Source organism: Equus przewalskii, chromosome 30, assembly GCF_037783145.1.
Source record: "Equus przewalskii isolate Varuska chromosome 30, EquPr2, whole genome shotgun sequence".
NCBI lineage: Eukaryota > Metazoa > Chordata > Mammalia > Perissodactyla > Equidae > Equus > Equus przewalskii.
The window spans coordinates 2,209,736-2,224,922 of NC_091860.1; the positions used below are offsets into that span (position 1 = coordinate 2,209,736).

The following is a 15,187-nucleotide window of genomic DNA, read 5'->3' on the forward strand; positions in this document are numbered from 1 at the left end:
TAGACTTGTAACAATCTGTCATAAATATGTCATTTCAAATGAAAGAGCTTTGAAGGAAAATCCGGGTACTCAGGAGGGTTGCAGAAGAGACGTTCAAAGGGCAGAAAATGAAGGTGGGAGAGCATATTTTAAACCAGAGCAACAGCAAAGATTCTGAAGTAAGAAGGAGCAGCCAGAACCTAAGAATTGAAACACCTATGTGACTGAATTATGTGAACTTGAAGCAAGGGAATCACTTTTGCATGAAAAAAAGATTTGATGATTGTAATGTTTTAATTTGGATGGTGGTTTCATGAATATTTCTTTTGCTTTACAGTGTACATATTTATTTGTTTTTTTCTTTGGTGTTTGTGAAGTATTTCATGATAATATTTGCGAAGTTTAGTGGAAAATGGACAGGCTGTATTAGTGTGAAGAGTGGACTCTAGAGGGCTAATGATGGATGGTGTGTATAGACAGGAGACCTCAGCAGACAGTGAGCCATTCTGGTAGTGGCAGTGGTAATCTCCAGAGGGATGGAGTAGATAAAATTGACATGACTTGATAATGGATTGGGTGAGTGAGGAAAGGGTTGAGTCAAAGATGACACCTAGATTTCTGGCTTTCACAACTAATGCCATTCAGTGAGTTAGGGGAACCCTGGAAGAGGATGAGGATGGAGAAGGAAGATATTTGGCTTGGTTATAGACGCCTTGCATTTGATGTGCTTTGAGATAACCCAATGGAACAGGCAGTTGGTTATACAGGTCTGAAGCTGCTGCATAGGTGCTCTGAACCTGGATCTTGGAAAACAATCCATAGAGGCTTTTTGATCCATTCTTATTACCCTGACTCTTCAGCTCATGAATTAACAATGTCCAGGTTAGATGTGATTAGACGGTAACAAATATTTACTACCATATGAATATAGTAAATGTATTTAAATCACAAACACAAGAAGGAAAATGGATGAGAATCTTGAGTCATTTCCACACAGTCTATGATTTGTCTTCCTGTACTTCAGTGGGTGGCCTTTGTCACCCACTTTGAGGTAAGGACACATTTATAGAAGGAGGGTAATTGAGCCAAAAGCAAAACCGCCATATGATTATTTCTTATGTTCACAAATCTTTGACAACCACAGATTAAGCCCTGCCCCTAAGGGAGAAATATATTGGCATTTTGCATTCTCTTGATAACTTTAATGATACCATTTTTCAGCAAAAGGAAGGAAGCTTTGGGAACCAACTTGTGGAAAAGAACATGAATACAGAAGGGTTTTGTTAGTTTCTGTTTCTTTATTGTTGTTTTCCTCTTCTCCGTTGTTATTAGCTTACTGTTTATAGTTCCGTAATTGAAGAAATGCAGCCTCTGTTGAAGTTAGCAGTCCTGGGGAGGCAGCAAAGTTAGCAGGTTTCTAATTTTATCTCATGTGGCCGGATGGGGAGTTTCCTTGGAAGGACTTGGGTGTTGCAGGAAAAGATGGAAATTTGCTGTGATTTTTACTACCAGCCCTGTGTAGGCATTTAGCAGATGGAACTGTTCCTAGCATAGCACTCAGCCCTGTGCCGAGAGCATCAGCTTCTCGAGGTGACTGGCTTTATTCGTTTGTCTGTCTTCGAGGGAAGAAAGGACAGACATGATAAGCAGAGGTCTACTTTTAGCAGAAATAAACTGGCTTAGCATAAACTGTACTTAACATTTGGCCCAAGGAGGTCACTGATGCAGCAGAAGTACTCTCACGTTAAAGGAAAAGTTGAATGCTGAGTAGAAAAAAACCAAAAAGCTGTTTTAGCATTTTAGTGTATATGCTGCTGAAGTGACTAAATTCAGATCAGTGCTGCGCTGTGAAGTTACTATCTGAGACGCCTTGTTTAGATTGCACATTTTAAAATAACCATCTCATGTTGGCAGCCAAGAAAGATGAGGATCTCCAGCCACTTGGTAAATGGAAAATTGGAAATATGTGGTGTAAAAAGAAATCAGGAAGGGGCATGCCCTCTTCACCTGTGAACTACGTGCTTGACCTAGGTTGGGCCATCCTCTCCGTGGCTCCATGAAGCAGGGAGGGGAGCATTCAGAGTAGAAGAGGGGTCTGCAGCCTAACACCCCCACCCCCATCTCTGCTCTCCTCTACACTGGCATCGCCCCTGGCTAAACAGAGGGAGCCAGATTGCATCCTCCAGCAGGCTGCACCTTTAGGAGGCCAACCTTAGCTCTAGAGAGGTCAGTCAGGCTCACTGCTGACCCAGTAACTTAAATTCAGTCTGATGATCCGAAAGCTCTGAGACCATTTGGAAGTCCTGGAAGCACCTGATCTGGGATTCTCTGGGAAGCAGAGAGAAAGGAAGGGAAGAACCAAACAGCCAGCTAATTCGTTTTCATCCCTGATAGACTATCAAACCCACCAGGGATGACCCATAAAAGGACAAGTATGTGGCCAACCGAGGGATCTCATGGGACATAGCGGAACACAGTATTAGGTTTCAGAAAGTCCACCTGAGAAACAGTGAGGTGTGACGTGAACTCAGAATTAGGGTAAGTTCTTTCCTGCCCTAAGTGTTTACTGTGTTAACGTCTTTGTTTTGCAGGGGGTGTGTGTGCATATTTATGAGAACTATCTAATACCTTGTATTCAGTTACATATTGATCGAGGTTTGCTCTTAGTTACGGCAGTGGCTTGGGTAGTGTCCCTCCAAAATTCATGTCCACCCAGAATCTGTGAATGTGACTTTATTTGGAAATCGGGTTTTTGCAGATGTCATCGAGTTAAGATGAGGTCACACTGGGTTAGAGTGGGCCCTGATACAATGTGTGGTGTCCTCAAAAGAAAATGGGAATTTGCACACAGACATATGGGACGGATGGCCACAGGAAGGCAGAGGCGGAGATCGGAGTGACGCCCCAACAAGCCAAGGGAACCAGGGATTGCCAGCGACCACCAGCAACCGGGAAGAGGCAGGGAAGGGCCCTGCTCTAGAGCCTTGAGGGGAAAGCGGCCCTGCCCACGCCTTGGCCATGGACTTCCAGCCTCCCGAACTGCGAGGGAGTAAGTTTTGTTGTTTTAAGCCATCAAGTTTATGGTATTTTGCTATGACACTCCTGGAAAACTAAAACAGCTCCCTTTATAAGTGTTTTTAAATGGGTGTGCTTAAAATTTTTTGTGGGCTTTTTATAATTTTACATATTTTATATTTTAATTAGGAGATTACACTTTGGTATAAAAGTGAACACAAAAATTTTTCCAATTTTCCCTTAAAAAGAGAGAGAGAAAATAGTTCCTGCAAAATCACCACTTACCGGATGAAGAATATGTGAACCACAGAAAGCCAGGCCCCCCGCAGGTGTGATCGGCGAGCGTGTTTGCAGAGGGAAGATTCTTCTTAAACCGCGTATTCCATCCGATGTGACGCTATGCACCGCACCGCTCCCGGGACAGTCTCTGCTTCTGCCTCCGCGGCGTCTTACCGCCGACGCACACCGCCAACCCCACACGAGAGAAAATGAGGGAGCCGTGGAGCCAACCCCCGTCTGCGGTAGGAAATATTGAAAAGGACCTTTGCTGATGGTGAGTATGTGCCGTCTTGTCTGTGTGTAAAGTGAGGCACGCTATAAACAAACACACAAAGAGAAAAACTGCTCAGGTCCTAACGCACATCTGTGGTCATCTATGGTCATGGTTACTAATTATTTGCTGGAAAAAGCAGGCAGTTTCCAGTAAGCGGTCTTCTTTGTTGGTTCCTCCTCTTCTTCCCAATCTTTTAATGCAGGAATGTCTCGGACTTTTTCTTTTTTGTATCTATGTCAACCCATTGGTGATCTCACCCAGCGCAATGTCTTAAATGCCATCTATGTGCCAACAATGTCCAAAACAACAACATCCAGTCCAGGCCTCTCCCCCACACTCCAGAGGAATATGTCCAGTGGCCAACTCAGGCTCCATCCCAGGATGGCTAATGGACATCTCTGACTTAGCGAGTCAAAACTGAACTGCTAGTCCCCCACACGTGTTCTACTTACAGCCTTGCCCATCTCGGTCGGCAACTCCTTCCTTCCGGTTTTCCAAGCCAAAAACCTTGGAATTTTTCTTTGCTCATCTCTTTCTCTCACAGCCCACATGCTGGCTCTACTTTCGGGACACAGTCAGAACCTGGGAGATGGGTGCACCAGCGACAATGATGCTAGAACAGCAGAACAGCATATATGTACTGAGGAGTAGGCTGCAGGTAAGCCTATCAGGATGACTGGAGGCACGGGACGCTCAGCAGTTTGGACAAGCAGAAGCTGCCATCAGGAAAAGGAGTCAGCAGATATCAGGGCCCAGCTACCGAGCCTGGGATGTGCAAGCCAAGGCCCAGGGTTTCCATAACAGATCCGAGTATGAGAAGCAAGGCAAATCCCCAGTTAACCCCAGCGGAGTCCGCAAGTCTCAGAAACAGGAGCAAGTTCACACATCAGAAGCGGACACCAGACGAGCCCGAACAAGCTCTGCTGTTCTGTGCACCTGCTGCCGCAGAGCGGAGCCTGGAGGCTGCGACAGGGCTGCACCCACAAGGGAGGCCAAGAGACCCCAGTTTGGAGAGACTGCGAGATGCTGGGGTGGAGTACAAGCTGGCCTGACAACATTCTAACTAGATTGCCAAGGGAACCTGTTCTTGAAACACTCGATTCCAAACAAGGAGGAGGACGGACAGTTGAGTATAGACAGGGAGCACCTGGAGAGGGTGGTTCCCAGGCCTTGTGTCTCACGGGCCCCGTAGGATCAGTGCATTAGAGCTGGCTTGGGCCTTAAAGGCCAAGCGGTTAACCCTCTCACACTGAAAGCTCCCCTCCCAGCAGGGCACTGGTCTCTGCACGAGCTTTCCTGATCCTTCATCACCGGAATCTCCTCAGGTAGCCTCTCCATCAGCCCCGCTTTGTTGTCTCTTCCTCAACTCCACACACTACGTCTCATTCACGGGCCCACATGCACTGCCAGACCCCTCCACGGCCAGCACACCATGGGCCTGGTGCATCCTGGGCCCCATGAAGTGACCTCGAACCAGAGCACTCCTTATGCTTCTCCTCCCTCCCTCCCCAGCCCATTCCACTAGCCAAGTCCGTGGGGGTTGGCTTTAACCAAGGATCTGCTCACTTAGTTTCTGTGCAGTTCCCCAGCTTCCTCCTGTGACTGGGGCCTTGTCCAAAACTCGGGTGGTGATTAGGTACTGGGGCCATACCTTCATCCTGTTGCATCCTGCCCCCACACTCCCTACGTTAGCTGTTATGGTCCCTTGAGGAAAGACTTCTGAAATGCTGCCTAGCATCCCTTGCTGCTTTGCCCACCCATTGGGTTGGATCACTCGATGCCAGTGGCTGCCCGAATCATCCTGTTTACCACATTCTCTCAGGCCGGGCTTTGGGTGCTAAGAAGCCCTTGCTGGAGTCAGACTCCAGCTGCACTAGTTTCCCCTGGCTGCACCACTTCTCCACGGACCACTTCCCCACCATCTTCCCTTATGCCGCATGCCCAAGACCAGCTGCTGGTTCTCGCTTGGCTCTCTGGAGTGACAGAGAATAAGTGCAGTCCCGTGCTGGGCGGTGACCCTTCACAACTTCCTTCCTGCAGGCTCAGCCCTCCTCGTCTAGGGTGGCTTCCAAACCGTCTTCTATCATGGTGCACACACTTCACTCCCTAACGTCCTGCTGGAAAGTGCCAGTTGTTAGAACCAGACCAATAATTCAAGCGCTATCTGCAAAAGAGGCTCATGACTTGCCTCTAGTGACCACAGGCAAAGGAGGAGGTGTTTTTTTTTTTTTGAGAAAGGCTTGTTTTTGAATCCAGTCCCTACTTAAGTTTTTGGCTTAAATGAAATAGCTTTTTCTCTCCTGTGCAGCAGAAATGCCCGAGGAGACAGCGCGGTTCTCCCAGATAGAGTGTGAACATTCCAGGTGCTCCCTTCGGGAGCCAAGGAAAAGGGGTCCGGAAGCTCTGGAGGAACTGGACGTGTGAGAGACAACCAAACAACAAAACAGCCTGCTGTTTTCTGGAAGGACGAGGCCGAGGGCAGCTTCTTCCCAGACACAGGCTGAGGTTGCTGAGGTTGCATGGGAAGCGGGAACGCGCTCTCAGAACGGAAGCAGGGTGCAGGCCTCTGTGCCGCTGTGAGCTGAGGGATCTGGAAAAGTCTCAGACCGAAAGCCCCTTCCAAACATCTCCTCTGCCTCAGTGTCTACAATTCTCTCTTCAAGACTCTGGGTTTCAGCATCCAAGTTCCTTGTTACGTGCGAACCGGTTTCCCGGGAGGGCTTGCGTTCAGAAGGCCTCCTCTCTTCCGCCAGATGAGCCAGCAAGCAACCCTGTGTGCCCGAAGGAGTCAGCTCACGAATCTAAGCTTCGGTTGGAGGGAGACAGTAGGAAGGGCTCTGGAAGCGGGAAGATCAGCCCAGGAGACCGTGGAGAAGGCAGGGACACCGGGAGGACGCAGGAAATTGGAAAACGTTTTCCACCGTGCTCTGCTGGGGATCTGTCTCCCTCTGCTGGTTTAAGTTCTGGAAAATGGAAGCAGTCTTTTTCAGTGACTTACACATTCAAATACTGGGCTGAGTTTTTACTCTTTTGAGGCATGAAGTTTTGTCCCCCTAACTAGGGTGGCAGCATTTTGTCACGTCATGGCAACTGGGGTGTGTGTGTGTGTGTGTGTGTGTGTGCGTGCAGGCTGCAGGATTAAAGCTGTGCAGCCCAGCTTGTCAGGAAGGCTGCTCTTCTGTCCATTGCTCAAGGGTGAACTTCTGACATTCTGAAGATGTTGAATAATTCCGGGAGCCTTAATAGCTCTCTCTCAATAACAATATCTCTCAATGAACAATAACTACACAGTTGTTGTGAGGATTAAGTGAGAGAACTTATCTGAAGTACCTAGCAATAGGCCTGACATACTATTTTAAGTGTTTGGTAAATAATGTTTGCTTGCCCATAGACTCAGTCTCCACAGGCACCAATAATAAATACTGCTCTAAATATTTCTCTCTTCTCTCTGCAGCCAAAGAATAAGTCCCTTCTTGGACGTCGTCTTGGTTGCTGGTACCTAGATTACACCAATGGGATGATGGCAGGCTTTCTTTCCTCACCCCTTTCAACCACCAGCACCCTTTTAGATGCAGCAGAAGCTGATGTCAGCAGGCAGGTGAAGCTGGGAGGCCGTCTGCCATGCCCAAGGGGAAAGGCCCAGGACCATGCTCCTCTGGGCAGGATGGGAGTGGGACCAGCAGTGGGGAGCCCCGGGCCATGACCAGAGCTCTGCATCTAGAGAGAGCTGGGCTGGAGAAAATCTGTGCACTTGCCCATCCCCCAGGCAGTGGTCCCCTAGGCCTGAGACTGCAGAGGGCTAGTCTTGCAGCTGAGGAGAGCAGGGGCAGCAGAGCTTCCTGGTCCCCTGTCAACCTGCCAGCTGCCAGAGCACCGGCCACAGGGCAGCCAGTTGTGGATCTTTCGCTACTCATGAGAGTGTAAAAGTATCCCCTTAGTAGGTCTGGACCCCAGGAGTAAATAGGGCCATGAGTGAGCAAGGAAAGTAGCTCCTCTGTGGAAAAGCGAGAGTCACCGGAGACATTCAGCCACGTGAACAAAAAAGTACTACAGGGTAAAATCAAAGAGACTCAATTACTGCATAAAAGTACTTTGTGGAAATAAGAAACATGACTTTTGTATTTTAAATTTCAATTGATGCATTGAAACAGAGGATGGTTGAGATCTGAATTAGTGGCACAGAAGATTCAGCGAAAAGAAATCTCAAAGCGTAGAGCAAAATTATAAACAGATGAAAATACTGAAGGAACAGATACAATACTAGAAAGTTAGATTCAGAAGACCTTACATGTGAATAACAAAATTTCCGGAAAGATAAATGTACTATGATTTTGTTTTTGTTTTTACATCTAGTAGTAGAGAAATAGTTGATATGTACTAGGTGTAGGATGATAACCACCCGTGGAGTAGAAAATTACAGTAGGACTTTGCATCTCTCAGGTCAGCTGAGGAATGACAGAAGGACGCAACTGCCCCATCCTCACTCCACCCCTCCCCCCGCCCCAAATCCCACACTGGAAATTCTCCATTTCCTTGGTCAAGGATACAGAAACTTAACAAATTGAAGAAACCACGCAGAACCAGAGAAGATGTGCGTTTCAGTGCAGCTAGAATCCTGCTTGATCTGAGAGGCTTAATTCTAGGATGCTTCACAGCACTTTATTTTTAGGACTTGCAGTTCTGTTCAGGAAGAATATACACAAACAACCCTAATACTTTTATTTCAGGAATGAATACAAACATGACGATCTCGTGGTTCTCTAGCCAAATTTGAAGCCATCAAGGCCTCGTCTTTGGAGCCAGAGCTGGACACAGAGTTAGTACCCAGACGTCCTCAAGTGGCCCATTAGCATTCATCTTTCCAGCTGGAAAGTAACTTGCCTGCAGATCTCCCAATTAACAAGAAGGAAAGGAGAGATGAGAAAGGAAAATGTGATCACATGGGCAAACTCAAGGAAATAGAAAGAGGAAACAACAATATCACATACGTGGTAAACAAAGTAGTACGAAAGGATTAAAATCACGTGCTCTGTCACCTCTGTTACACTAAACGGGAATAGGCTGCATTCCCTGTTATTATAAAAGACAGAACTCATAACCTGTATGTTGTTTATAAGAAGCACACTCAAAACAGACCAGTAAATATAGGATGAAAATAAAGAAAAAGGCAAAGTGATCCAGGTAAATACAAGGGGGAAAAAACAGAAGTGGCAATATTAACCTTAGACAAAATAGTGTTTAAGGTTAAAATACAAAACAATATAGAAAGGAACCTTGTAATAAAGGCAGACTTTATGAAAAAGATGTAACTGGTATAAATCTCTATCCACCGAATGCTACAGCAGCTGAACACATAAAGCAAAAATGATTAGAAATGCAGAGAATGTAGTAAAATGTGAGTGTAGTTGGAGGTTTAGGAAATAAACTTCTTTTTACGGAAATTTATGAACATACATAAAAGAGGAAAGAATAGTGTAATGACTTCCATGTTTTCATCACCCAGCTTATCACAAGATTATCAACATGGTGCCAATTATAATAGGAGATTTTAATGTCTCTCTCTCAGAATTGCCAATCTATTAGATAAAAAGGCAAGTAAAAACAGAGAAATTGAACAAGATAATTCGTGAATATAGTTTAATAGATAGTTTTACAGATATGTGGCTCTCAGGCCTTCTGGTGTGCAGTGCACAGAGTCCATTGTTGGTTAACGGACGTCCTACTGGTTGTAATTTAGAGGAGAGAGACAAAGGGAACATCTCACTCCACCATGATGCCTGATATGCAGTTTTTTTTGTTTTTGTTTTTGTTTTTTAAAGATTTTATTTTTCTCCTTTTTCTCCCCAAAGCCCCCCGGTACATAGTTGTATATTTCGTTGTGGGTCCTTCTAGTTGTGGCATGTGGGACGCCGCCTCAGCATGGCTTGATGAGCAGTGCCATGTCTGCGCCCAGGATTCGAACCAACGAAACACTGGGCCGCCTGCAGCGGAGTGCGCAAACTTAACCACTCGGCCACGGGGCCAGCCCCCTGATATGCAGTTTTATAGAGAGAGAACTCTGCATTCGACAAATAGAGTGTGTCTATGTGTGTGTGTGTTTTGGAGTGAGAGTATGCCTGTGGTTTAAAAAAGATCGATTACAAAATGAAATTAAGAAAACAATTCCACTTACAATAACATCAAAAATAATACAATTTAACCAAGGAGTGAAAGATTTGTACTTTGAAAACTACATTGGTGAAAATAAGAAAAGAATACCTAAATAAATGGAAAGGCATCTCATGTTCATGGATTGGAAGACAATATTTTTATGATGGCAATACTCTGCAAAGCAATCTGCAGACTCAACACAATCCCTATCAAAATTTCAACAGCCTCTTTTTTTTCAGAAGTGGAAAAGCCAGTCCTTAAATTCATATGGATCCAGAATAACCAAAACAATCTTGAAAAAGAACAAAGTTGGGTGACTCATACTTCCTGATTTTAAGCTGTTCTACAAACCTACAGTAATTAAGACAGTGTGGTGCTGGAATAAGGACAGACATATAGATCAATAGAATAGACTTGAGAGTCCAGAAATAAACCCTTCCATTTTATGGTCGATTGTTTTGACATGAGTGCCAAGATCATTCAATGGAGAAATAATAGTCTTCTCAACAAATGGTGTTAGGACAACTGGATATCCACATACAAAAGAATGAATGTGGATCCCTACTTCACTTCATTTACAAAGTTAACTCAAAATGGATCAAAGACCTAAATATAAGAACTAAGAGTATAAAAATCTCAGAAGAAAACATAGGGACAAATCTTTATGTCCTTGGGTTAGGCAATAGTTTTTTAGATAGGACACCAAAAGTGTAACCATAACCAAAGAAAAAAATAGATAAATTGGATTTCATCAAATTTTAAAACTTTTGTATGTCAAAGGACACTATCAAGAAAGTGAAAAGTTAAGCCACAGAATGGAGAAAAACATTTATAAATCATATATCTGATAAGGGCCTACTATCCAGAATATATAAAGAACTCTTACAACTCAAAAATAAAAAGACTATTAGCCCAATTAAAAACTGGGCAAAGTATTTGAACAGACATTTCTCCAAAGAAGATATATGAATGGCCAATAAGTGCATGAAAAAGATGCTCAATATCATCAGTCATTAGAGAAATGCAAATCAAAACTACAATGAGATACCACTTCATACTTGCTAGGATGGCTATAATAACAAGCATCAGTGAAGGTGTGGAGAAATGGGAACCCTTTGCTGGTGGGAATGTAAAATGGTGCAGCTGCTCTGGAAAATCTGTCAATTCTTCAAGAATTTAAAAATAGAATTACAGTATGATCCAGCAGTTCCCTCCTGAGTATATACCCAAGAGAACTGAAAACTTATGTTCATGGAAAAACTTGTACACAAATATTCATAGCAGCATTATTCATACTACCAAGAAAAGGGGCAACAACCTAAATATCTATCAACTGAAGAATGGATAAATAAAGTGAAGTATATCCATACAATGAAATAATATTCAGTCACAAAAAGGAATGAAATCCTGACACATGCTACATAGAACCTGGAGGAACCTTGAAAACATTAGCTGAGTGAGAGAAGACAGTCACAAAAGACCACACAGTGTATGATTCAGTTTACGCGACATGTCCAGAAAGGGCATAACCATAGAGACGGAAAGTAGATAAATGGTGCCCTAAGCTGGGGAGGGGGAGGAATGTGGAGTGACCACTAATGGGTATGGAGTTTCCTTTTGGAGTGATAAAAATCTTCACAGGGGCAGTAGATGTACAACAAAGTGAACATACAGATCTTTCTTGACTTACGATGGGGTTACATCCTGATAAACCCATTGTAAGCTGAAGATATCATGTCAAAAATGCACTTAATACACCTCACCTACTGAGCATCACAGCTTAGCCTAGTCTAACGTGAACATACTCAGAACACTTACATTAGCTTACGGTTGGGGAAAATCATCCAACATGAAGCGTATTTTATAATAAAGTGTTGCGTATCTTATGGGATTTACTAAATAGTGTACTGAAAGCGACAAACAGAATGGTTGGATGGGTACAGAATGGTTGTCAGTGTGTCGGTTGTTCACCCTCATGATCACGGGGCTGACAGGGAGTTGTGCTCACTGCCACTGTCCAGCATCACGGGGGAGGACCAGACCACAGAGCGATGGCCCAGGAGGAGATCCCAATTCAAAATTCCAAGGACAGTTTCTACTGATTTTGGATTGATTCTGCACCATCATAAAGTCAAAAAATTGTAAGTTGAACCATTAATTATATACTTTAAAATGATGAATTTTATGGTTTGTAAAATATATCTCAATAAAAAGTTAAATATATATGAAAAAGACCAGTGACAGAGAAAGCCTTAATTTAAAAAAGTAGAGATTTTACTGGCTATATTATTTAATCACAGCAATTCAATTAGATAGATAATAGACAATAAAAGGAGATAATACAAAGATGACCAAAATAATCTTTAAAACTTGAAAATTAAGAAACATTCTCCACCATAATGATCTACTATTATGAGGCGCCAGTGAGGATGTGGAGCTACTGGAACTCTTGTATATTGCTGGTGGGAATGCAACATGGTACAGATACTGTAGAAAACTGCTTGGCAGTTTCTTATAAAGTTAAACATACACTTACCATATGACCCAACAATCCCACTTCTGGGTGTTTACCTAAGTGAAATGAATACTGTGTTCACACACAAACCTCTATGGGAATATTTCTAGCAGCTTTATTAATAATCGCCAAAACCTGGAAGCAACCCAAATGTCTATCAACTGCTGAATGGATAAACAAACTGGTACATCCAGACCCTGGAGTACTAGTTATCAATAACAAGAAAGGAACTATTGATACACGCGCATGTTGGTGAACCTCCAACACATTATGTTAAATGAAAGAAACCAGACTCAAAGGCTAGACACTATATGATTCCATTATATGATATTCTGGAAAGGCAAAACTATACGGATGGAGAACAGAACAGTGATTGCCAGGGGTTAAGACTTAGTGGAGGGTTTGACTACAAATGGCAACACAAAGAAATTACCTGGGGCCAGGGGAGTGTCTGATGGAACATTCGGTATCTCCATTGTGGTGGTCGTTAGATGACATCTGCCAAAATGTATATAAATGCACATGAAAAAGATTGAATTTTACCAAATGTAAATTTAAAAAGAAAGAAAGAAAGATATCCTCCAAAATAACCTTTGGATCAAAAAAGAAATAAAAATAAGAATTACAGATTCTAGAACACTTTGTTTCAAAATATAAAGGAGATAAAGTTACATTCTGAAGAAAAATTATAACATTAAATGTCTTCAATGTTAAAGAATAAAAACCAAAGATATAAAACACAGAATTCATTTTTAAAAATTAAAAAAGAACAATAAATTAAAAGAAAGTACAAAAAAGGAATTAAAAACATTAACGTTGAGGGAGAGTGACATGAGCATCATGATGGAGTGAGCTCTACCCTTAGACTCTCCCCCCTAAGATACAATGAAAAGGACATTCATAAACTAATAGAGGACATTCACACAGCACAAGAGATATCTGAGAGACCCACACAGCCATACGTCTGAAGGTAGGGATGCTGGATGCCCCTGGGAGGCAGTGGAAGGAGGTAAATGGATCTCCTCTTGCTCCCAAGCAGCAGCAACCCAGGGTGCACGACCATGCACAGCTCTGAGAAAAGAGGGGTGAGGGGTGGCTCTCTGTGGGAACATAATCACTCATAGCCCATGGAAAAGCTGCACACAGAGATGGCTAAGCTATTGCGGGGTGTCTTCATCAAGCCAGTACCCCAGGAGAGCAGAGAGTGAGGGCAGAGAGGGAACACCCCCAGGATCACACACAAAGAAAGTGCCCCTCCCCCTGCCTGATACTCCAGCTCAGCGGGTCAGCTAGAGCAAGGGACCCCCACCAGAGCACCCATGCATACGTTAGAAAAGCAGCAGCTGTGAGTGAGCTAGCTAGTTGGCGATCACAGACAGGCCCTATCAGAATAGATTCTAAGGATGGGTACAGACACCAGGGATCACAGTGGGCTCAGAATATACAGCTGCTGACCTGCCCCCTAGTGGCAGCAGGTGGAATCTGTGACCAGATACTATCACTATGCAAAGGTACAAATACACGCCATCAAACAGTATGAAGAAATATATTAATACTCCAGACCAGAAGGAAAATGACAAGCACCCAGAAATCAATCCTGAAGGCACAGAAATTTATAATATAAATGACAGAGACTTCAAAACATGTGTCATAAAAAAACCTCAGTGCAATAAAATCTTTAAAAAAAAAAAAAAGGGGCTGGCCCCGTGGCCGAGTGGTTAAGTTCGTGCACTCCGCTGCAGGCAGCCCAGTGTTTCATCGGTTCGAATCCTGGGCGCGGACATGGCACTGCTCATCAAACCACGCTGAGGCAGCGTCCCACATGCCACAACCAGAAGGACCCACAGTGAAGACTATACAACTATGTACCGGGGTGCTTTGGGGAGAAAAAGGAAAACAATAAAATCTTTAAAAAAAAAAAAAAAAAAACACCTCAGTGAGTTACAAGAAATATAGATAGTTCAATTAAATCAGGAGCAAAATTAGTAAACAGAGAATTCTTCACAAAACAGGTTGAAATTATAAAGAAAAACCAACCAGAAATGTTGGAGATGAAAAACACAATGGTTGAGATAAAGAAAAATCTAGACTCTTTGAATAACAGACCTAATATTATGGAGGAGAGAATCAGCTGTCTGGAGGGCAGAAATATAGAAATGCTTCAGATGGATGAAGAGAGAGAACTAAGACTAAAAAGAAATGAAGAAATTCTCCGACAAATAGCCAACTCAATTAGGAAATGCAACATAAAGATTTTAGGTATTCAAGAGGGAGAAGAGAGAGAGAATGCAGCAGAAAGCATGTTCAAAGAAATAATAGCGGGGAACTTCCCAAACCTGGGGGAGGAGCTGGAAATACAAGTAAAAGCAGCTAATAGAGCTCCTAATTGTATCAGTGTAAAAAGACCTTCTCAAAGGCATATAGTAGTAAAACTGGCAAAAGTCAATAACAAAGAAAAATATTAAGGTAGTAAGGCAGAAGAAAATAACTTACAAAGGAACCCCTATCAGACTTTCAGTGGATTTCTCAGCAGAAACCTTAAAGGCTAAGAGAGAGTGAAATGATATATGCAAATTCTGAAAGAAACTTTCAGCCAAGAATTCTCTATCCAGCAAAAACAGCCTTCAGATATGATGGAGAAATAAAACTTTCCCAGAAAAACAAAAACTGAGGGAGTTCATTGCCACAAGACACCCTCCACACAAGAAATGATCAAGAAGGCCATCATACCTGAAAAAAAAGAAAGGGTTTACAAAGCCTTGAGCAAGGAGATAAATAGGCAGACAAAATAAGAAAATTACAGCTCTCTATCAGAACAGGTTAGCAAACACTTAATTATAACATTAAAGATAAAGGGAAGGAAAACATCAAGAATAACAATAATCACTTCATTTTAACCACAAACTCACGTTACAAAATGGAATAAGCTGTGACAAAAACAACTTAGGGAAGAAGAAAGGGATAGAATAAGGAAA

At 43.2% G+C, this 15,187-nt stretch overlaps 1 long non-coding RNA gene across 5 annotated transcripts in view; it reads right to left on the reverse strand.

Annotated features, from left to right (window-relative positions):
- Positions 1 to 3,762: 3,762 nt before the first annotated feature.
- The window catches only part of LOC103567939 (uncharacterized), a 36,823-nt gene continuing 25,398 nt past the window's right edge, over positions 3,763 to 15,187 (reverse strand). For all 5 annotated transcript variants that reach the window (XR_548815.2, XR_011535112.1, XR_011535113.1 and 2 more), the window contains 2 exons: positions 12,646 to 12,710; positions 3,763 to 6,510 (listed from right to left, as the gene is read on the reverse strand). This is a non-coding gene — a long non-coding RNA (uncharacterized lncRNA). The remainder of the gene's footprint in view (positions 6,511 to 12,645; positions 12,711 to 15,187) is intronic.